The sequence below is a fragment of the Sturnus vulgaris genome, chromosome W (assembly GCF_052056855.1).
Source record: "Sturnus vulgaris isolate bStuVul1 chromosome W, bStuVul1.hap1, whole genome shotgun sequence".
Classification (NCBI taxonomy): domain Eukaryota; kingdom Metazoa; phylum Chordata; class Aves; order Passeriformes; family Sturnidae; genus Sturnus; species Sturnus vulgaris.
This window is the reverse complement of record NC_142282.1, coordinates 22,660,699-22,684,900: the sequence shown is the minus strand read 5'-3', so window position 1 is coordinate 22,684,900 and position 24,202 is coordinate 22,660,699. Positions and strand designations below refer to the sequence as shown.

The 24,202-nt window shown below is 47.6% G+C and overlaps 1 pseudogene across 1 annotated transcript in view; it reads left to right on the top strand.

The window, feature by feature from the left end:
• The first annotated feature begins 4,442 nt into the window (after positions 1-4,442).
• LOC148220038 (cytochrome c oxidase subunit 1-like) overlaps positions 4,443-24,202 on the top strand; it is a 196,152-nt pseudogene continuing 176,392 nt past the window's right edge. The window contains exon 1 of the transcript XR_015799175.1: positions 4,443-4,467. The product of XR_015799175.1 is annotated as a cytochrome c oxidase subunit 1-like (transcript). The remainder of the gene's footprint in view (positions 4,468-24,202) is intronic.

The window sequence follows — 24,202 nt, the reverse complement described above, 5'->3', positions numbered from 1 at the left end:
GTAATGCTTCAGTGCATTCAATATTCCCTATCATTGCATTAGGGTTGAACCATGATGGAGCTATTCTCTATCCTTTCGAGCATAGGGAATGGGCCCGTCAAATTGGTGGGAGGTGGCAAACTGTCAATTTGGAAACTTGCATTGTCCGGGAACAACAAGGCTTTATCTGTGAAAGTAATGCAATCAGAGCTCAAGATATCTGCTTGGACACAGAACAGAACGTTTGCAATTTTGAAATTCATCCAAACGAGATTCGTGAAACTGTACTGGTATATGTAGGCAATGGATGTGCATGCTTTAGAACTGCTTGTGATAGTGTTTTCATAGAAAATTTGGTAGTGAATACTAAGAATCATTCAAACTTTTGTGTCTGTAACTTTACTAGGATTTCAGGATGTGATTTTTCCTATGTAGCCCCAGTTACTTGTCACCATCTTTTGCAGTCAAATTACACACTGATCCACCATCTATTGCCCACTCCAATTGGAATGAACCTGTCTCTGGTGAAGCAATTGTTGCTCCACCAAGATTTGATCGAAATTTTGGAGAAGATCAAGAAAAACGGACAGAAAACTCTAATAGCTGTTCATCACAATGTGGAAAAAATACATCGTGTTTTGGAAAGGGTAAAGACAGATACTGAACACAGGTGGTGGGATACTCTATTTGGGTGGTCACCTACTGCTACAGGTGTCCTGAACAAATTGTGCCATCCCACCATTGTTCTCTTAATTTTGCTTTTAATTGGTTTTGTTTTATCAGCAATTCTATACATTATGACTTGGAGAATAATGAAAGGGTTAGCACAATTGGCATCTGTGACAGATGTATCCAGATTGGTTACTGTTGACATCCCTAGGGTTATTGACACAAGGTTTTAAATAGGATAAAATATGATTTTTAACTAGAATTGATTGTCTTCAAATTGCAATTAAAATTGTTTAATCAAAAACTTGCTTAAAAAAAATTTTGATTAATTTCTAATCAAAATTGAAAAAATTAAAGAATTGAACAAATTGTTTGAAATTGTTAGGAATCAAAAAATTGAATATAATTAATCTATTTTGTTTTCGCTTTTCTCCTAATCCTTATCCTGTCCACAATATTTTTCCTACTTTCCTGTCTCTGTTTTCTGGGATGTGCTACCAAATTGGACGAGTCCTGAAGACACCACAAGTGAAGACTTCACTACAACTCTACAAAGGGGCGCTCTTGACGACGATCGTGAGTCATGGGGTGATGTAAAGGTCGGTCAGAAGTTCCCCTCGATTTTGCCTCCCGACCGTCGCAAGGAGACCTCGAGGACCCCCCACCGAGGCTGACTCTGAACAATGGTTTCCTGGCCTGGCCAAGGTGGATGCACGTGACTGTGTGCTGGTGTATGGTGCTCACTGGACTGTGCTGTCATGGCACCAACCAGAGGTAGTGTTGTACCAACTGAGGACTGCTTGACCGTACCTGTCTCCTGCAGCACCACACAATGGTCCATAAATCTTCCCACCTCTTGGCCAGAGGCCACTCGCTTTGGAGAAGGACTATAAAGAGCAACCCTCTGGAAAAGACCTTTCGAGATCTCTCCACTGATGAAGACCCATCTACCTCCTCGAGAAGACCCCTGAGATATCCCCACGGATGAAGACTCGTCTATCGGATGACCCGTGAGGACCCCTGTCTCGTCTGTTGGTAGCTATTTTCCCATCCCTTCCTTTCCTTCCCCTTTCCCTATACTTTGTTTCCTATACCTCTCCCCTCTACCGTAATTGAATTGCTGGCATTTGATGAAATGCATTGCTGTTGTTGAATAAACTGATTTTCTGCTGTTGAATAAAGTGATTTTGTCCCCTGCACTTTGCCTGTTTGCACCTTTAAGATGAAAAGAACAATCACGACCCCCGCTCTGCATTAATAGCGGATCGTGACAGGAGTCATTTCATTCAATGCGCGATAGTCCACGATTAATCTCCATTCTCCTTCAGATTTACGCACAGGCCAGATGGGGCTGTTGAAGGGTGAGTGGGTTTTACTGACCACCCCTTGGCTCTCCAGCTCACGGATCATCTTGTGGATGGGGATCACGGCATCTCGATTCGTCCGGTACTGCCGGCGGTGCACTGTTGAGGTAGCAATTGGCACCTGTTGCTCTTTCACCCTGAGGAGACCCACTGCAGATGGGTTTTCTGATAGCCCAGGCAGGGTGTTCAACTGCTTAATGCCCTCTGCCGCCACAGCAGCTATTCCAAAAGCCCACCTGAGTCCCTTTGGGTCTTTGTAATAGCCGTTCCTGAGGAAGTCTATGCCTAGGATACATGGTGCCTCTGGGCCAGTCACAATTGGATGTTCCTGCCACTCTTTCCCAGTCAGGCTCACCTCAGCCTCCAGCAAAGTCAATTCCTGAGATCCCCCCGTAACCCCGGCAATTGAAACAGGTTCCTCCCCGACATGTCCCGATGGTATTAATGTACACTGTGAACCATTGTCAACCAATTCACTGAGTTCCTGTGGCTCTGATGTGCCAGGCCATCGGATCCACACCATCCAAAAGATCCGGTTTTCCCGTTCCTCTCCCTGGCTAGAGGCAGGGCCCCTCTAGCCCTGGTTATTATTTCTCTCCTGGGCATACATAGTGGAGGTTCCTTCAAGGGGATCTGACAGATCATCTTCCCTTCTGTAATACCTTGCACCTTGGTCATGGGAGGTTCAGGCTACCTTCACTTTAGTGGAGTTCCCTCTGTTAGTGTTCCCCTCCCTGAGTTGGCGCACCCGTGCTGCCAGGACAGAAATGGGTTTCCCATCCCACCTTCTCATGTCTTCCCCGTGGTCACGTAGAAAAAACCAAAGGTCAGCACGTGGGGTGTACCCTCTATCCCTAGCTGGGGGGCGTTGGGCTCTACTTTTGGGGTCCATGACTCGCACTGGTGCTGCAGTGATCTTCCTCACCTCTTCCCTTATCTCCTTCATCTCCTCCTTAAACTCCTCTCTGAGGTCCTTAACCACAGCAGAGACATGAGCCTGCATTGGGCCAGCCATCATACTCTGAAAATTCCTGAGCCTGTTGGCAACAGAACCCACTGTCACTTGGTTGGTATCAGCATTAATCATTGCAATAAAGGGGGTATATTGAGATGGGCCCAGGTTTGCCAGATTCCACAACCTCTGCCCTGTGCACCTGACCTTGTCAGGGTCATTGTCATGCTGTCCATCCCTCCCAAAGAGCACCTCCAGTACTGCCACTTCTCTCAGCTGTTGGATCCCTTCCTCAAGGGTATTCCAAGGCGTTCTCTGGTGGTGCTTCTCCATTCTTTCCCTGTGGACAAATCTCTCTCTCACACTCATTAAAAGTCGCTCCCAGAGGGAAAGGAGACCTGTCTCCCTTACAAATACTTGGTCCACACCTGAGTCCTGGGTCAAGGTTCCCAAATTCCTTGCCTCAGTACCATCCAGTTGCACACCTGTGCCCATAAGGTCCCAGACCCGTAGTAACCAGGTTGTAAAAGGCTCACGGCCCCGTCGTACAATGTCTTTTCGCAGGTTGCGGAGACTCTCGTATGACAGGGACTCGGTGATGATCTCAACTTCTGGCTCCCCTGCTGGTTGTGAGGGGGCCCCTTCCTGACTCTTATTATCTAGGTGCCTTGTTTTCATCTCAGACTTCCTAGTTTCCACAGGGGCAACTTGCTGCTGAGTGCCCTTGCAGTTCAGCTGGAACCTGGACAGATGTAACGTCTATGGGTCCCACTGCTGCACCATCAGAGCCTCCCTCTTTAAGGCAGGGGGAGGGTTTCTCACCAGCTGGGAAGAGGTACTCCTTCAGCATCTGGCCCATCTCATGTATCTCCTTTGCTAGCACCCCCACCCATTATAGGTGGTTCCATTCCAAGGCGGGCTGTGGGGCAGGGTCAAACGCTGGGTTAATATCCCTAGTCTCTGGAACAGGGTCAGGCTGTGGGGTAACCTCCCTAGTCGTCGCGGTAACATCCCTAGTCCCTGAGGCCGGTATGAGGGTCGTTATCCAAGTCAATCTCCCCTTATCGTTGAATGTTAGATAGAACAGGTTTAACAGGGATATAAGCAACACAAGCCACAGTAAAATATCATTAACATTTAAAGCAGATTTGAACCCCTTGAAGACTGGTGGGGTGAACTTCAAAAACCGTGTGATGGGTTGGGAGAAGATTTCACATGCTGCCACTTCCTCACAATAAGTACCATTATTGAAGTAGCCCCAGAAACACACACTTAGAGCGCGATAGCTCGGAATCCATGTGGCCATCTTTCAGAGAAAATTAAAAATCCATTAATTCCTCAACTGATCAACCCACAAAATGAACCGGATAATAGCCACAGTAACCTTGGTTATGAGACTCATGTTTAAAAAAGGGCTTGCAAATGGGAGAGATATAGCAGTGACCACATGGAAGCCAATCCAGGGTAAGCTGGACAGCATGGCGTCACCTACCACGAGCTTGGGTAATTCAAGAACTGTTATCCCCTTTTCTACCCCTCTCTCAATGCCCTCAGGGAATGCCTCATGTTCCGGGTGCCAAAATCTGTCTTGGTTTGAAAGACAGGTATGGTCTAAGGAAAGGCAAGAGCCCCTTTCCTGTGATGCAGAGCGCAACCCCCCTCCCTTTTAATTATTTTAGGTCCAAATCAGAGGCCTTCAGGCAGGAGATGTGGGGATAGGAATAACAGTTCTTTGCGGATATCTAAGAAGGCAGAAAACAACAACAGCTATAAAAACTGACAACAGAACAGAACAGTGTAACTCAGTTCCAGTCCCTTCTGGCCGCAGGCCGTCTCCCTGTGGTCAGTTACCGGTGCTGTAGGGGCAGGGCAGGTCCCGCACATTTGAAGAGGCCTGGAGTGAAGGCGGCAGCGGCCCAGGGGTGAGAGGGATGGGGAAAGTGACTCCCCCCTCACGGTGTCGGTCGTGGTGCTCGGCTGAGTGTCCGGAGGTAGTAGGGTGAGGTGGGAGAGCAGCAGAGCGATGTCCAATGGCAGAGAGCGTGGATCTCAGCGCTAGGGTGGCAGGAGAGATGCCAGATAGGAGCAGGAGGCGTCGTCTCACTCCACGAGCGAACGAGAGAGTTTTCCAGCCCCCTCCAGACCCACCTCCCGAAACCCGTCCCACCTTTCCTTTTTCCCGTTTCACCCCCCGCACCCTCCACCCACCTCCCTATCGGAGAACATTATATTAAGGTGTAGCCAATCAGCATAACAATGGGAGAAATTACACAGAAAGAAAAGGGAAGCATTCAACCCCCAACAATGGAGTACACCACAGCGAAGGTGTGAGGAAGGGCACTGCCCCAGCTTTTGCCCTGGCGTGCAATGGTTGTGTGATACTTTTCCAAGCAGCAAGAGCACTGAGAAGTGAAAGCGATTGTGAAGGAGCTCTTTGGCTGCTCGTGTGCTCTTTGCTGCACTGCGCTCGCAAGCCCGGTGCCCTGCGGATTCGTTCTTCGCCTTCTGCCTTCCAGACAGAGCTGAACTCCAGCGGTCAGTTTCAGCTCTGCCCAACAGCTTGTCCTCAGTTCGGCGGGCAAGCACGCCCTGTTGCCTTGGCTCGGAGTGCAAAGTCCCTAGCGAGCTCTCACTCAGTGCAATGCACCCAGAAAGACGCTGTCGCTCGTCTTTCAAGGAGCGATTCCTAACAGCAGAAGCAGCAGAAGCACAAACTGGATGTCGAGAAGGGACAATGTAGAACACGTCTCTGTCCTGGCACATTTTCGTGTGCAATATGTCCCTCCAGGTCCTCGGTCCATGCAAAGCTCTATGTACTGTCAGTGCTGCTGAGTGAGCAGCTGAGAAGGACCGTGGAGCTAGCAGCGAACTCGGAGAGCGCTGAGCACGTAGTCAAGGAGCGAGAAGTGCCCTTGCAATGCGGTGCTAATAGCAGTGTCCTCGCGTCGGGGGCTGTAAGTGTCTGTCCGAAGTTCCCCTCGATTTTGCCTTCCGACCGTTGCAAGGAGACCTCTAGGACCCCCCACCGAGGCTGACTCTGAACAATGGTTTCCTGGCCTGGCCAAGGTGAATGCTCGTGACTGTGTGCTGGTGTATTTTGTTCACTGGACTGTGTTGTCATGGCACCAACCAGAGTTTGTGTTGTACCACCAACTGAGGACTGCTTGACAATACCTGTCTCCTGCAGCACCACACAATGGTCCATAAATCTTCCCACCTCTTGGCCAGAGGCCACTCGCTTTGGAGAAGGACTATAAAGAGCAACCCTCTGGAAAAGACCTTTCGAGATCTCTCCACTGATGAAGACCCATCTACCTCCTCGAGAAGACCCCTGAGATATCCCCACGGATGAAGACTCGTCTATCGGATGACCCGTGAGGACCCCTGTCTCGTCTGTTGGTAGCTATTTTCCCATCCCTTCCTTTCCTTCCCCTTTCCCTATACTTTGTTTCCTATACCTCTCCCCCTTACCCTAACTGAGTTGTTGGCATTTGATGAAATGCATTGCTGTTGTTGAATAAACTGATTTTCTGCTGTTGAATAAACTGATTTTGTCCCCTGCACTTTGCCTGTTTGCACCTTTAAGATCAAAAGAACCATCATGACCCCCGCTCTGTATTAACAGTGGATCATATAGTGGGTGAGGGCTGAGAACGAAGCCGCACAAGTACCGTGCTAGTGTGCACTATGTTACAGGCTACTAGGAGAGGAAGGTGGCTGCCTCTCACTTGCCTTCCCAAGTGCCCTTAGCTGACAGAAGGAGCAAGCTGAAGCACTGCTGCTTGTGCTGCTCCTTGGTTCCCTTTCAGCCCGCTGGGGAAACATTGGTGGTCACTTCTAGGCTCCGAGTTGCAGACAGCACCACAGTAAATGCCGCGAAGAAGGGAAATACAGAGTGCAGCGAGGAGCTGGAGGGGGCTTACGTGCAATAAGTAGAAGGTGAACCTAGGCACTGCCTCTTCAATCTGGCCCCCTCTGCTCTGGTAGCAACTTTTGCAAGTAGGCAAAGGGAGCTGCGAGTATGTAGAATGGAGGGCAGCGAGACACCATGTGTTATGTACCCTTTCAGGGCTGCTGACAGAGGGCTACTTTAAGAACGCCTTCTTCTTTCTCGCGTCCTTCTTGCTTTGCTCTAGCTGCATGGAGTACACCACAGTGAAGGAGTGAGGAAGGGCACTGCCCCAGTTTTGGTCTGGCCTGCCTCTGCTGCGCCTTTAGCTGCACACCAGAACAATGGCATTTCTTACCCACTAGGTAAAAAAGGCGTTAGTGTAGCCCCAGGAATGGAAAGTGCCTAGGCAGTGAGTGACCAAGTATGAAAGAGTCTTTAGAGATTTCCTCCCCCATGGTGCTGGTCTATTCTCATTCTCGTGCTGAACTGAAATGTCCGTGCATGGCAATTCTGGCCTGCCTAGTGCAGAGACGAACACAAATGTGGGGCTATGATCCTCTGTTCCGGACCTCTGCTTCTGCGTGTGCGAGCCGCCATGAGCCCACAGCAGCCGCCGAGGACACTGTGGATTGCGGCTGAAGCTGGGCTGGCTCCCTGCCCCTCGTTGGTCTAAGAGCGGCAGGAGGGTTGTCTGAGCGGCATTGCCTGAGGGCCCCATGGGGGGCGTGGAGAGAGCCCGCGGTGCCCCTGAGCGACACCGGAAGTGATATCCGTAGGGCCCGGAACACCTGCGGTGGCACTGAGTTTCACGGGTAGGAGTCTGCTAAGCTCCTTTGAAAGCTGGAGCTCCTCTGCTCTAGGACAGACTGGGAGAGCTGAGGGTGTCCAATGTGGAGAACAGAAGGCTCCAGGGAGACCTTCGAGCCCCTTGCAGTGCCTCCTGGGGCTCCAAGATACCTGGGGAGGGACTTTGGAAAAGGGTCTGGACCCGAAGGACAAGGGGGAATAGCTCCAAACTGCCAGAGGGCTGGGGTAGATGGGATATTGGAAAGGAATTCTTCCTTGTGTGGGTGCTGAGGCCTTGCACATGTTGCTCAAAGAGGCTGTGTGTGAGCCCCATGGCAGGAAGTGTCCAGGGCCAGGCTGGAGTGGATATGGAGCAACCTGGATTAGTGGAAAAGTGTCCCTGCCCATGTCAGGATGAGGGAAGAAGATAATCTATCATCTCTAATGTTGCTTCCAGTCCAAACCATTCTGGGATTCTAGGATTCATGGAAGGACCTTTTCCAAGTGAAGTGTTGTATCTCTTGGCTCCCAGCTTGTAGTTGCCAATTCTTCTGGAAGCAGGCCTCGCCAAGCAGCTGTGATGAGCCATGGGTTCTCAATAGGATGACTGTGATATATTTGCAGAGGAAGGCTCCAGACAGATCTTTATGGCCCAGGTAAAACAAGCAAAGGATTGAATAAAAGCCAAAGGTTGGTTGTGTTAGTCAGTGTGCTGGCTGTTGGAATGGCCCCAGTTCATTTTCAACATTTCTAATTTGGATTTGTTTGAGTAAAAAATGAATGTGTTACCTCCAGCGTAGGCTCTCCAATGCATCTCCATGTGCTCCCATCTCTTTGTTGTATATCAGGTTCTATTAACTGAAGACAGAATCATAACACAGTAGAAAAACATCTAGAGGTGTAGTTAGCCAGCTTCAGGAGTTTTCAACTCTGCTGTTGACTTTTCTGGTAACTGTAAGCAGGGCAACACAATCCCGTTACTCCAAATATCCTCTCTGACGAAAAGATGATTTTTTTTTTTCTCGTTTTGAAAATAGCCTCGAATGAAGAGAGTTATGAATGTGGCATATAAGATTCATTATTTTACCTTTCTCTTCTGCTGTCTTTCGCTTGCTAGTTTTTTGTAAATTTTTTTGTCGCTCTTCTGCATTCAGTAGGTTTGAAAGAATTCTAATTGTTGAGATGATGCTTCTTTGAAGGCGCACTTAGCCCACCTTTTGGGTGAAGGAAAGAAGAAGACAAGGTCCTCTAAGAAGAGTAAAAAGCATATTTTAAAGACACATTCAGAGATGTCTGCTGATGCCATGCAATTACTGTGTAATCAGCAGAAATGTATTGGAAAAACACCCGTCAGTGAGTTCACAAGAAAGCCACACTAAAGACATGTAAAGAACAGAAGCATAAAACCCCAAAGGTATGAAATGGACAGATTTTCATTGGGAATGAGCAACTCCTGAATTCTTGGTTCTAGAACTAGGGGCTTGTAATAAATAGACTGTCTCCTTGCCAAACGGAAATTTGGTGTAATGAACTGCTCACTGCCCGTTGAAGTGCAGGGCTAGTAGACTAATATTTTCCATGGCAGACATATTGTATGGCTTTCCTGTTAAAAAGAAATTGGTTTTGCTCATAGCAATCTAGATATGTACCCAGTCTGACACCTATTTTTTAGGCTATATTTCCAAGCAAATGGCTTTTGCGATGATGCAGTAAGTTTATGTCATGAACAGGAATGAAGTGATTGCATGCATCCTTTTTTTACCCTTAGCCAGCTGCTGAATAATGAGACAGAGACTCTCACTGACACCAAGGAGTGCCCAAGCTTTTGGAAAAAGCACTGGGCAGATAAAGCCTATTTCCACATTTCTTGCTAGCGTCTCCTTCAAAGTTCATGGGTTTGTTCAACTTTTAGAGCTGTTCAAGATGTCTTTGTAGTCTACATGTACTAAATGTAGCAGGTATTGCTTTCATGCCGTCCTAATAGATTTGAAGTTGGGATCTACTCAGGCTTCAATGTCTCAGAAGAAGCAACGTTGATTCTTTGAATTCTATTCTTGAACGTGAGAATGATACTTATGTAGTTAATGAATTAATTAAATCTAATTCACTTGAATGGAAAAATTGTCTTGTTCATGAAGATTTTAACTTGGGAAATTGATATTTGAGTTCTACTTTTCATTGTTGTTGCTTTTCTGTATTCTTTGTTTGCACAGATAGCAGATGTACTGACCAAGTATTCTGTGAAACTGGAGGAAATGTCCTTCCTCTTGGCAGCTGATGTTCACAAGCTCATTAACGCTAAGGCCATGGTAAATGTTTTACCTGGGGCAAGATAGCAGTCTGAATATTCCTAGAATGTCTTGCTTTCCCCAAATGAAATTCATTTTTTCTGCCTATCAATCACTGAAATATAGAAGAAATTTCTACTTGGCAGGGTATTGGTTATAATTTGTGTTCTTTTCTCGCCTCATTTTCTGTAGAAGAGACAATTTTTTGTTTGTTTTTGCATGTCGTATTCTGCTTCTACTTCTGGTTTTATTTTTTAATGCACAATATAAACAGAACACTGCTGGATAATGAGAGGGCAACTGCCAAGCTACTCTTGAATCGAATGAAATCAGAGCTTGAGAAAGAAAAATGGCATCAACTGAAATGGCAAGGGAGAGTCAAGGACTGGAAGCTCATGCAAAAGAAGTGTGTAGTTCAGAGTTTCAGGTCAGAAATTTGGCAGTCTTTTTTTGGACAATGAGCAACATAATGTGGCTAGTGTTCACTTTTGGTTTCTATCAAAGTAATACTTGATCATTTTTTCTTTCTACGTGATATCACGTATGATATCACATGTATCATGTGATTCCATTCTACATATCTACTTTCCATCCTGCAGAGAATTTATGGCAAGTGAAGAAATACAGAATCCCCCAACTGTGAATATGGAAATGGAAAAGCTGATAAAGGAGCAGATGGTACTCACTGAACAGAGACTGAAGGTTTTGCAATATATCCGGTATGGCAAAAGAGGGCAAAGCATAAAGGAAACCAATTGTTCCTGGAGTTAATGAAGGACTTGGCTACAAAATGCACTTTGCTTCCTGTCATTGTGTGATTGCTAAATGCAGCAGTAAGGCACGGTCTACATCTATTTCTGTACAGCTCTTTTGAATGGAGAAAATGCATTCTTGATTTTCAGTGCCCCAGCTACACTTAATAGGTGGCCATCAAAATCTAAAAATGGAGGAATGCAGAAGTAAATCTTGAAACATAGTAGAAATGGGCAAAGATGGGTGGAGAGCTCGAAGTTGGTGCTTTTGTCAAGGCATTTTTTCTCCATGGCGTGGGATTTTATTTGCATAATAAATTAAGAGAGGAGTCTGGATAGAAATCTAACGTTGCTACGTTTGAATATCCATCCTGAACACAAGACGCATTGGTGTGGGTGCAATGCATTACGATCTTTACAGGGAGGTTTTTTATGGTGGATGTAGGAACAAGGTAGATGAAACTTAGTTTGTTATCGGACAGTAAACAGTTGGCCTTGAACAACAACAATCTCAGGTTTATTTTCATTGCCAAGATGGCTGTAAATAAAAGAAAGCCCAGTAGTATGGATATTCGGATTCATAATTTTATATTTGAAGTACTGAGTGGTTTGTATTTTAGGATACCTGACTCTTGTTTCCTACTTTGATAGCACCTTGTTGCCTCCAACACGTGCCAAATCTGATGGAAGCGAATGGTGCAGAACTCTGGAGAATTGAAACAAAAGTCTAGGTATGTCGGGAAATCCTAAGAACAGTCTGGAATTCAAGCAATATTTTCTTATCTCCCGGGCAACGATGAGGCAGACAGTTGCTTTCAGAGTGCATGTTTGCTCTATTCTTTGTTCCGTGTGTTCCCACATACCTTCTCAGTTGCTTGGAGGAGGCAGTAAGAGCCAAAGAAGCTGCTTGTGCCATGGCTTTCCTTTGGCCTGTACAAACACCTGTGCATGGTGAGATCTAGCAGGAACTGGCTTGGTTAGAATGAATCTGGGGGAAATCAAAAGTTAATTTTGACATGGATCCCTTCTCAATCATGCAAAAATACTCTTTTTAATTCTTGGAGAATAAGAGGGGAAGTATTGGAGATACTTCCTTTCTCTGTGTCCTTGCAGCATGCCTTCCCTCTCTGTGTCTGCCTTCTCTTGCTCCAGAGCACATCCTGTTGGGATGTTAGTAGCCTGTATGGTAGCAAAGAAGTTGGTAGCGATTGTAAGTACCTTGCTACTTTGAAGCATAATGATAAAGAGCTGTGTATGAAAATGTCTTGATTTCTATCGCTGGTAGTATCTGGTGTCTGTGGGCAAATGTCCGTAGGCACTGCGGGTATCTGTTCCGTGTGCTGAGATTCAGCACATGGCCTCTGTCATGTTTCCATGTCACACTGCACTATGAAAGATGGGAATTTTGACTGTGGTCGCTTCCATAGCATTCAGACAGCCCTAATGTGGAGTGTGTGGAGAAAATGAGCATCCAGTATGAGCTGGTCGAGGGCAAATGTCAGGAGAAAGGGCAGATGTGCAAGTTGAGTGCCACAGCTTTTGGCTGTGATAGCCGTGGTCCAATGTGTCATTAGAGTAAAATGCATCTGAGGATGCGCCAAACATTGATATAACAAGTGGAATTCCTTTTTAACCTCCGCCTTACTCTGTTCAAAAAGTGAGCCATCCGTTTGGTTTCACAGTAGTAGTTGGTATTTGTACTTGAAATGTGGAAAAGCTGTAACAAATGCCGGTAATGAAGGGAGTGCTGTCCTACGTGAAAGTGGAAGATGCAAGGGGCCTCAGCCCTTGTGCTAAATCTGTCTTTTCTTGGGAAAGAAATTCCACCACTGCCTCAATTTCTCCCTTTGTGTCCAACCAGATGGTATTGTTTACTAATCTAATATGGCATGTAGGAGGCTGAATCTATCTCTGTCCATCACAAGAAAAGAAACCCTACCTTTAGCCAGGGTGTCTGAAAGCCACACAGTATTTCTTCGGTGCATGTCAATAATTTGTTCTTCTTTTCCTTCAGATGACCCTGTTGGATATGAACATTTGCGCAGCAGAAGATGCTGAAGTTGTGCTCTACAACATGCCTCAGACGACTGAGAAACTAAAATGTAGATTTGAAGAAGAAGTGGAGCTCGTGGATGTATGACGTTTCTTCCACCCACTGCCCACCTCACCTGGGCTACCGGCTAGCTCCGGGAAGCCTGCGTCGGTGAGTGGCCGCTCCCCTGCACCACTCTCGGAGCTGCAGAAGAGGTGTAGCAACAGCTACGCCTGGGCAAGTCGTCAGGGAGGGACAAAGAGGCGCAGGAGAGACCTTTTACGCTTATGGGGGAAGGGATTTATTGAAGGAAGAGGCAACAGGTCAGGAGGTTTGGAGAGGGAACCGCAAAAGGCAGTTTGAGGGGTTCTACACAGGCTTAAGTACGGGGGAGAAGCAAGGGGAGGGCAGAAAACTCTGGCCAATAACGGTTAATGGGGGGAGGTACAGAAGGCGGGGAAAGGGGTACATTGAGCCAATAAGGTAAGCCGAGGGTGGGGATACATACAATATAACCAATCATGAATACAAAAGGGAATGCTTGACACAGAAACTTCTAGAACAAAGGGAGGGGCTACAAAGGATTGACATCCAGTGGGGCAGGGTTTAGGGTGAGGGACAGGGAAGGTTCCAGATAAAGGGGAGGGGTTTAAGATGACTGACTAAGGCAAAGGTGGGAAAGGGAAAAACCATTATGTACTTAACTTAGTGGAACGAAACTGGGACCAACCATCAACACAGAAGGAAAATTAACATTAAACAACACAACACTACATCTCCCCCTTTCTTTTTAAACAGAAGTGTCATTTTCAAAGTCCTCTCCAGAGGTGAGCCCATCCTTCTCTTCCTCAACTGCTTTCATGTCTTCACCATTTGGGGGATCTTCGAGATCCCAATCCAGGATAGGCCCCACCTCTGCGCGGTTAACTTGGGGTGATGGGGAGATGCTGCGGACAACTAAGGTCTTAATGGGGATAGCAATACAAATGAGAATAATAACAAGGACAATAGAAATAACGGTTTTGACAACTGAAGCCAGCCAACCCGAAAGTCCCCAGATTTTAAAGATGTTTCTCAGCCAGTCTTCGGATTCCTCCTTGATGTTCGTGACAAGACCTTGTATTTGCTGTATCTTGGAGTGGACACTGCTGCTCCGAGATGACAAGTTGAGACAGCAGAGGCCTTTGAAGTCCTCGCAGCCGTGGCCATGCGCAAGCAACAGGAGATCTATTGCTGCCCGATTTTGTAGGGTCGCCTGCCTGGTAATTTCCTCATCTGCTAGGAGGTCGCTTAAGGCCGCTGACGTAAGGTTTGCCTGTTTCGCTACCCAGCACTCTAGGCGGCCCAATTCACCTAGGGCTTTAGCCACTGCCACCCACGGTAAAAAGATGGAGACAGCAACTCTTTTGGACTTAGACCAACGAAAAACATCTGCATTGCAATTTTCGTCTAAATTATGAGCTTCTCTCTTTTGGATTGCCGATTTTGTGGTTTTAGATTTCCAATTTGAAATTTGGGTACGGTTAGGCGAAAACAGGGTCAGTCGTCCAAGGGTGCACAGCCCTCCTATCAGGCGAGAGGGGATGCCTGCCCACACCCGGTGGCCACAGATCAAGAAGACCCCCTTACCTAGCTGACGAGGTTGGTCTAGAGGGGTCCCCTCAATCTGGGTGGTGGCATTGCACCACGCGGCAGCTCTATAGTCAAGGTTGGGTTGGATAACGTTTAGGTATGATTCGGGGTTGGACCATCTATAATGATTCTGATCACAAAAAGGGGATGGGGCTGAACCAAGTAACTCTAATTCCTGAGGTTCCTCGGGTGCTTTGGGAAGGTCTTTAGACCACTCCCCCCACACCCATAGGGGGTTGGTCATAGGATAGGAGGCATAGGAGGGGTGCCACCACTGGGGGTTAAAATCATCCTGCATGTTGATGATTGTCTTGGGATATTCTTCGGGCTGAAATGGGATCCCCACCATGCAGGTTGAAAGTGGGTTCCCTGTTGCCGCAATTGATAAGCAGAGATGGTCCTGCTGCATGGCCTGGGCCAGGGTGACCCACACATTCTTCCTTGGCTGCGGGACTATCCACTCCACCGAAGACTGGCAGAGGCACGCCCAGATGACAAGGGCATACCACATCCTGGGGCTCCGTGTGGCTGACTAAAACAGAACAGGAAAAGGGAATGGGTTACTCAAATAGGTCCTGAACTTCAGGGGGAGGAAACAACTTGGAGAAGGGGCTGTCCCGCCCTCTGGGGGACCCTTGGTGTTCCAGGGAGGTGCGCCCATGACTACAAAGCGCTGCATATTTGACATCTCCGGAGGTTGGCCCTGACAGATGTCCCTGACTGGCAGTATAGGGCCGGACCCACCTTTGAGGGACCCGCCTCAAACCAAAGGGCGTGGATACGCAAGCGTACCCACGACCCCAGGTGACTAACTCATGTGGGCCCTCCGTTTTACCGGTCTCCGGGTTCTTCACCATCACAGGAGGGTGTTTTCTCAACCGTAATGATGAAGAGTTCGTGAAGTGCCTCAGAATGGGAGGACTCAGCACTTCGAAGCAGCAGTTAAGAAAGTTGATGGTAAAAAGGGCTTTATGCAATTTAGTATGAGGTGTATCGAATTGAGTATCCCCCTGTTGCTGCTCCAGGACCCGTTTGAGCGTTTGGTGGGTGCGCTCAACCATGCCCTGACCTGCGGGGGAATAACGGGATGCCAGTCTTATGTTTGATTCCCCACCTCTGCAGGAACTCCCAGAAGGCCATGGAAGCATATGCTGGGCCATTGTCCGATTTCAATTCCCTTGGGATCCCCAACACAGAGAAGGCCTGTACAAGGTGTTTCTGTACGTCCTTGGCCTTCTCCCCTGTGTGGGCAGAAGCGAAGACTGCCCCGGAAATGGTGTCCACACTCACATGCACATATTTCAACCTGCCGAACTGCGGAATGTGGGTGACATCAATCTGCCATAACTCACAGCTCTCCAGGCCTCTAGGATTGATGCCAGAGCTCAGGGTTGGCACCCCAAGCTTCTGGCACTGGGGACATGTAGCCACAATGTCCTTGGCCTGGTCACGGCTTAGTTGGAATTGCCATACCAAGCCAGGCGCATTCTGATGGAATTTCTGATGGCTCAGCTTTGCCTGTTGGTAAATATCAGGAATCCTGGCCATATCAGCTGGTGCGGCCAGGGTGTCCGCTCTCTGGTTACCCTAGGCGATAAAGCCTGGCAGGTCTGTGTGCGATCTTACGTGCATCACGAAGTACGGATGCTCTCGGTGGGAGACAGCATATATCAGCTTCGAGAGCAGACCGTGGAGGTTCAGATTAGAGACTTCTTTCAAAACAGCGTTCTCTGCCCTTGACACCACACCCGCCACATAGGCCGAATCTGTAACCAAATTAAGTGGCTCTGAGAACCTCTCGTAAGCTCTAACGACTGCATCTAACTCAGCAATTTGAGGGGAACCCTCAACAACCTTAACATCTGCCTCCCACTGCTGAGTCTGGGGGTTCTTCCAAGTCATGACTGACTTGTGCGAAGCCCCAGATGCGTCTGTAAAAACAGTTAGAGCTTTGAGCGGCACCCGGCTCAAATTTTCTTTCGGGACCAGATTGAAATTTGAATTCAATAATTTATGACTTTGGTGGTGGACAGATGTTTGTCCTGTGTAGCTATCAAGGGCAAAGAGAAGAGTCTCATTCTCCTGGAGCAAATGCTCCAAAACCTCCTTAGTCAGCTTGCCTGATGATAAGGCAAGTGGTACTCGGATGAACGCAAAATCGCAACCCGCCAGCTCTCGCAAACGGGCCCTGGCCTTCCTGATCAGCTGCGCCATCAGCTCCTGTGGCCTGGTGATACTTTTGGACCTCTGATGACTGAGGAACACCCACTCTGTAATCAAGAGGGGGTCCCTCTGGTCCTGGTCCCACTGGTAAATGAGGCCGTGGAGGTGCGGCAGCCGTCCCAGGATAATAAACTCAAATTGCAGGTTCCGCAGGTAGCGATGGGCTTGTCTCGTCCCCATCGCCTTCTCTACCTTTTCCAGAGCTGCCCTCGCATCTGGGGTCAGCACCCTAGGAGAAAGTAACTCATCTCCCCCTTTCAATAAATGGAAAAAGGAAGCTAGGTCCTCGGTGGTCAATCCTAGCCAGGGTCTGACCCAATTCAATGACCCACACAGCTGGTGGAAATCCGCAAGGGTTTTTGGCTTGGTGTTAATTGCCAATTTCTGTGGGACAATAGTCCTGCCGGTAATTTGGAGCCCGAGATACTTCCATGGGGGCATCCTCTGAACTTTCTCCTTCTGGAGATCAAACCCTGCAGAGATCAAAACCTCGATGACAAGGTCAAGGACATACTGCAGTATGTCGTCCGTGGGGGCACAAATTAGCACGTCATCCATATAGTGCAGGATGACGGCGTCCTCTGCCTTGGCACGGACAGGAGACAGCAATGAGGCCATGTACTATTGACAGATACTGGGGCTGTTCTTCATGCCCTGAGGCAGTACCCGCCAATGGAAGCACCTCATTGGGCCTTCCCGGTTGATGGATGGAACCTAGAAGGCAAACCGTGGTGCATCCTCGGGGTCGAGGGGAATTTGGAAAAAACAATCCTTGATATCTAGGACTGCCAGATTCCAATTTTGCGGCAGCATTGAGGGTGAGGGCATACCTGGTTGCAGAGACCCCATGTCTTCTATCTTTTTATTTATTTCACGTAGGTCGTGAAGGAGCTGCCACTTGTCCTTCCCCGGCTTTTTGATGACGAAGACCGGAGAATTCCAAGGGCTCCAGGTTGGCTCGATGTTACCTTTGGCTAACTGCTCCTCCATGATTTCGTTGAGCGCCTGCAATTTCTGTTTGTTAAGCGACCACTGATCTATCCATACTGGTTCATCAGATAGCCAATTCAGTTTCTGGACAGGGCGCTCCACAGTGGCAGCTAAGAAAAATCCCGTGGGGTTTTCGGGATCTCAATACGAACACCCCATTGCGACATGGCATCTCTGCCCCACAGGGGAGGTTTATACTCCATAACAAAAGGGCGGACATTAGCCACTTGCCCTTCAGGTCCCTCAATTTTAATTACGCTTTTTGACTGCCGAGCCAATTGGGCCTCCCTGACTCCTTGTATTCTGACAGCCACGGGTTGCAACTCCCATTGTGACGGCCAATTCTCGGTTGGTATAATTGTCACATCTGCGCCTGTATCGAAGAGTCCGTCGAGGTAAAAGTAGTCTTCACCCCGAAGGAGTCCGCATCCAATGATTGGTTTATCCTCACCAATGACTTCCGCCCAATAGACGCAGGGATTAGCCCGTTTCGCCACGGTGGTGTTGGGCACTGGAATCGCCTGCGCTACTAGTTGTTCCTTTGGCAGGAAGTATGGTGGCTGGATGCACCGTGCCAGGAGAGAGAAACGGTCCGGACACAAAAGCTGTGTCTGTGGCACAATTTCAATCTCCGGAGGGGTACACTTTGTATCCCGAAGCACGGCATACGTGCAGTCGAGTCCGGCAAACAAACCGGGTGATGTGGGCTTCACCGACACCAACCGCCAGTCCTGTGTTTCAAAATAAGTGTTATCTGTCAGGGCCAAGCTCAGGGGAGGACGAGGAGTCCACACTGGCGCTATTCGTCGTGTTCGGTAAATGTCGGATCCGGTGGGAATGTCACATCCGGTATTAGTTTTGACCACCCCAAGGTCCCCCTCGCGGCCCACCTCATTTTTGTTTTCACTGCCCTTCGCCTCACAAATGAGCTATCGTGATCGGTTTTTTGTCTGCGTCAATGGCGCACTCGGGGGTCTGTAAGAGCTCCGGCAGCAGTTCCCCTAGCATCCTTTTCCATGTGTCCTCCCACAATCTGTATTCAATTGATAGGAGGAGACATTTAAACAATCCTTTCAAGTCGCTAGGGACCAAGATATTGGAGGAGAAAGTAGCTTCCAATAAGCCTTTAAAATATTCGATCTTTCTCCCGAACTCCTTCTGTGCCCTGCAGAGCTCCTTTTTATGGGAGTATTCAAATGGCCGCCAATTTGGAATACCCCTTTGCCAAGAATAAAAAACCGGAGCGGCAATGAGTGTGGTCTCCGGTTCCGGGTTCCGATCCCCTGGCCTGTCACTTCCGTTTCCGGAGCGTGGGAACCGGAAGGAGGGGCGTGGGAATCGGAAGTCGGAAGCGGAGGGGCAGGACCGCTTACCGAGGAGGAGCCACAACACTGGCAACATTCATGGTGATGGGTGGGACCTGTTGAGCTCGGGGGCCGCCTCTCTGGGGGTGGAGTAAGAGGAGGAGTTTTAGGAGGAGGACGAGGAGGAGCCTGGGGAGGAGGAACACCCCTCCCGTGGGAGGAGACAGGGGCAGGACTTGGGGAAGGAGGCGGGAACAGAAAGGGGTTGGGACACCATGTAGGGGGCGGAGCCACAGTCAGAGGAGGGTACGGATCAATGAGAAAGGGATTCTGGGAAGTAAAAGGAGCCAGAGCACAAGGGACCGGCCGCGCCACGTGGCAGGCGCCATCTTGTGCGCCGGAGTCCAGGAGGCTATTTTGTGGCTCCGGGGGGGATGACTGGAACCTGACTGACTTTGGGGTTTTTGGGGTAGAGCCTGGGGTAGGAGCGGGGGAGGGTTTCGGGGTACATTTACAAACTTTACAACTCTTTAAAACAGGTTTCAGGGTAGAACTCGGGGTGCAACTGGGAGAGACGGAACTGCTGGAAGAGGGATTAGGGGAAGGCTCCCTGAGGGCTGGAGCCTTGCCGCACCGGCTAGGGTATCGGGAGGACCGAGAGGGGCCAGGCGAGCAGCGGCTGGTCTCCCTGGCCGGGCTGGTCTGCGATTGTTCCCGAGCTGCCCGTCTCAGATCCCCCGATGCAGGGGAAGAGGGATTGGAACGAGGGTTAGGAGAGGGGGGAACAACTGGGGGAACCTGGGATGGCTTGCTTCCCTTCCCCCCCCTATCCTGGGGGAGCGGGGCAGGGCGAGCGCCCCCCGCCTTTTCTTTTACAGCTCTACGTATTTGAATGTGTAAACTGAAAAGCCGATCCACGGAGGTGTTGTCCTGATTGCTCAACGCCATGAGCCTTTGTCCTACTAGTTCCCAAAATTGCACCGACTCCATTTGCTGGGGTGACACCCCGGGGAATTGGGAAGCAAGCCATTTTATGAACTTCTTTAACGAACCCGTGAAAACTTATTTTTCCCTCCCTCCAGGGTACCCACAACTTGGAAAAACATCTCCCGCTGCTGTGTGGACAGCTTTGCACCCATTATGGTGTGCCTCGTACCCACACAGCAGAACTCACTCTCCCACTGCAGCAAAAGAAAACCGAAACAACTGAGAATAAAGGTCCCAGGGCCAGTGAGTTCCCCACCCTCAGGGACTAAAGGAAGGGGTGTTTTTACGAGCCCCCACACCTAGGGCGGCACACCCCGCCCCGCCTAATGGTAAGCCCCCCTGCACCTCCTTGGGGGATACTTACCGGCTCTGTTGGCCTCTGGAACAGGAGCTGCAACAGGAGGTCCCTCCCTCGAAAGTGGTCCTCCGGGCGCAGAGGTTTGCCACCTTCTCCCGGGGAGCGCTGCTGACCTGGCCTGCTTCGACCAGAGTAGTCAACGTCCAATGCCTCTGATCCTCAGATCTAAGAGGCTCTTCGTGGGGTCACCGGAGAAGTGGCCTCCCGGTGAGCACCAAACTGACGTTTCTTCCCCCCACTGCCCACCTCACCTGGGCTACCGGCTAGCTCCGGGAAGCCTGCGTCGGTGAGTGGCCCCTGCCCAGCACCACTCTGGGAGCTGCAGAAGACGTGTAGCAACAGCTACGCCTGGGCAAGTCGTCAGGGAGGGACAAAGGGGCACAGGAGAGACATTTTACGGTTCTGGGGGAAGGGATTAATTGAAGGAAGAGGCAACAGGTCAGGAGGTTGGGATAGGGAACTGCAAAAGGCAGTTTGAGGGGTTCTACACAGGCTTAAGTACGGGGGAGAAGCAAGGGGAGGGCCAATAACGGTTAACGGGGGGAGGTTCAGAAGGAGGGGAAAGGGGTACATTGTGCCAATAAGGTAAGCCGAGGGTGGGGATACATACAATATAACCAATCATGAATACAAAAGGGAATGCTTGACACAGAAACTTCTAGAACAAAGGGAGGGGCTACAAAGGATTGACATCCAGTGGGGCAGGGTTTAGGGTGAGGGACAGGGAAGGTTCTAGATAGAGGAGAGGGGTTTAGGATGACTGACTAGGGAAAAGGTGGGAAACGGAAAAAACATTATGTACTTAGGGGAAGGAAAATGGGACCAACCATCAACACAGAAGGAATATTAACATTAAACGACGCAACACAACAGATGTACGTTTCTTTTATTTGATGACATACATTTTCATCACTCCTTGGGTTAGTCTGTTCTTCCTGTGCTCCCACCTGCAATGCCTTCTGCCTGGAAGGCTATTGATGTCACCTTAGAATGAGGTCCATAGTGTGACAAAACACTCCCAAGAAACAGTTTGGTGTGGAAGAGTTTCATGTGGAAGTGTTCATAATTCTTGTGTATATTATTTGTAATATAAATAGATTGCATTTTTACTATCATTTCTATCTGAAATACATATGATAGCGATGAATGACGTATGGCCCAGTCTGCTTAAGATCAGACTTTAGGAATAGCTGGAAATGATCTCCCAAATGTCTTCCAATCTTTTCTATATATAAAAAAAGTCTGGCAATTGTTTCTAAAGGGATAAATTATAGAATGTGATTTGGTGCTTTATGGTGCCAGAATAAACAGAAGTTTTGATAATCCGCATTTTTAGCAGTTTACTTGGAGACTGATTTTTTTTACTCTCCAGATAGAAGACGCCATGTTGGATATCAGTTGTAAAATTCCAGGCAGCCTTTTATCATCTTACATATCCTCTTACTCATTCATTTCACCTTCCAGCAGTTTAGAAAGAACTTGTTCACTTGAATGTTTTTCTTTGGAGTGATTTTTAGGAGACGGCTAAATGGCCATAATTCAGGTAGAAACATAAAAACAAGGGTGTGCTATAAAGACAGGACTTCTTAATGTAAAGAGCCCTCTGAAATTCAAAATACCTGCTATAAAATTAAAAATGTAATCTTTGACTTTTAGATGGGAATTTCTACTCTTCAGTTTCATTCTGTCAGGTGCATTTTTGCTAACTGCTTGATTCAAGCTGAATGGACAGTCTTGTCTTATTCTTGGTATGGCAACAGTGATAGAGATCACTGCTGCTTTCTGTAGAAAGTGGCTTCAAGTTGCTATTACGAGGTCTTGTGCAGGTCTAGAGTCTGATTGGATGTGAGGTTCTCATTGTTTCATCAACCAACTTGGGGTGGCAGTGTCAGAGGTGTTCATTATCTAGGAAGGTTTTCATAGGCGATGAGTTTTGCTGAAGTAGCTTTCTCTTCTGGGTGTAGAATATATGTGCATAATTAACTTCCTTGAATCCTAAATAGTTGGGGAGATGTTAGTATCTACGAAACCATTTTTACTAGCTTTTTTATGTGGCCTTAGATGATGAAAGTGATCTGGATACAATTTTAGAAAAAAGGAAAACGGTGAGCTCTGAGGAATAGCTGAAGGAGTATTTGGAGAACACCCTTTCTTCTTGAGATCAAATTAGAACAAGGTATGAATGTTGTATTGTCAACTTAAAAGGTAGAGCATCTTTGAACATTGGTTGTACTACTTAGGCCTTGTTTTAATGCTGTTGTGTGAAGGTATGGAAAGAGTGCTTTTCACTTCATGTAACAATATAGAATAATGTCCCTACTGAACAAGGTTAAGGCAAATAATGCCCACGGTTTAGGAATGGGACAAAGGCAGACTGCTGTCTTTCAAAAACCATAGCACATAAGTATTACTGTGCATACCATCACATCCATGCCTTATTCAGAAGGTTAAAGGAGTAGCGCAGATTTTTGGATCACCGGAATCAGAAGTTGGTCTGCACCATCATCTCTTCACTCATAGATTTGATCTCATTCAAAGTTCTAGGAACTCAGAAGTTTAAGATAGCCAAGCACTTGCAACTTTAAAAACCATCTAAAAATTGGTACAATACCGCTCTCCTTCCTGAAGATCTTAGCAGCAGCTCTGAAGCCATAGAGGAAGCAGAACTGTTCACACACCCAGGAGGTCTTTTCTACCTGCTCGATCAGAGGCAGATTAGAAGAGCAGTATGGACCTGAGGGGCAGACGCACATACCTTGACACACCTCGCAGTGGGACTGTGGTTAGAGCTGGAGGTTTGATACTCTTCCTAATAATTTGAGCCGTTAAAACAAAGCCCGAGGTAACAGGCCAAGTGAAAATACAACGCCAGGTTGCAGAAAGAAAATGTTGCCTATCTGAACACCTACATAAATTCCCCATCAAGCCAATGTCCGTGTAAATGAAAACAAGTGTGAATATTGATTTTTCTTGAATCAAGACTCAGCTTTATGTCCAAGTCAAAGGCCAATAACCCAGATAGGCTCCACTGAGCACAGTGCACAACTAACATGGAAGACAGTAATTTGACCTCTTATGTAAGCAGTGTTGGAATGGTTCCCCATCCAAAAGGAAGGATGTTAAATGCTTCTTTGGAAATATTTTAACTTCTGTGCATTTCTTTCTTTGTAATGAACTAATCTCTAACAAGCCAGGACGTGATTGTGTTCAGTAGAAACAGATCAATGGCAACATTTAGCCTAAAGGTTTTATGAGATGGATCAGGATGTTCGATTTAGATTTAAAGGCACTGTAGTCATATTTAATTTTATTTCTCTCCGTACTTCAGTCTCTTAAACAGGGACCTTCAATTGGACAGGAACGGGACACTGAAGCAAATTGTAATGGATGACGTAATGGCTAACCCGGGAGCATTTTGTGGGAATTGATTTCTTCTAGGTATCCATCAGCCAGCATTTTGGTGTGAAGGAAATCTTCAAACAGGTAAAACAAAAATTCCCATTGGTTTAAAACCTGACTGCTATATGAATTTTTCACTTTTGAGAAAATTTTCATGACCTTTAAAATTCAGACTATATCAAGTATTGTTTCAGCCATTGAAGAAAGTGCTTTTGATAGAGATAGGAGAGGGAAATCAAAACATTTATCAGAGCCACACTTTGAACTCTGTCCTTGTTACAAATGGCACTTGAGCAAATTGGCCTTTGGAAGAGAAAATGACCAGGTAACAGGCTTATCATTACAGATTTGAGTGTTCCAGCTTCTTTAGATAGAAAGCAATCTATTCAAGATGATCTCTTACTGAAATAGAGCCATTTTGAGAAGGGATATGGATTTCTTTGAAGAAAGCAAATCCCTATGTTAAAACGGTGTGGTGGGTGCTTTTTGTTGTTGTTTAGCTTTTAGAACTTGCAAGACACAATCGACTTCATAGTTCGAGATCCAACTAAGACCATGACATTCCAAACAGGTGTTTCTTTATGGTAGTTTTTCA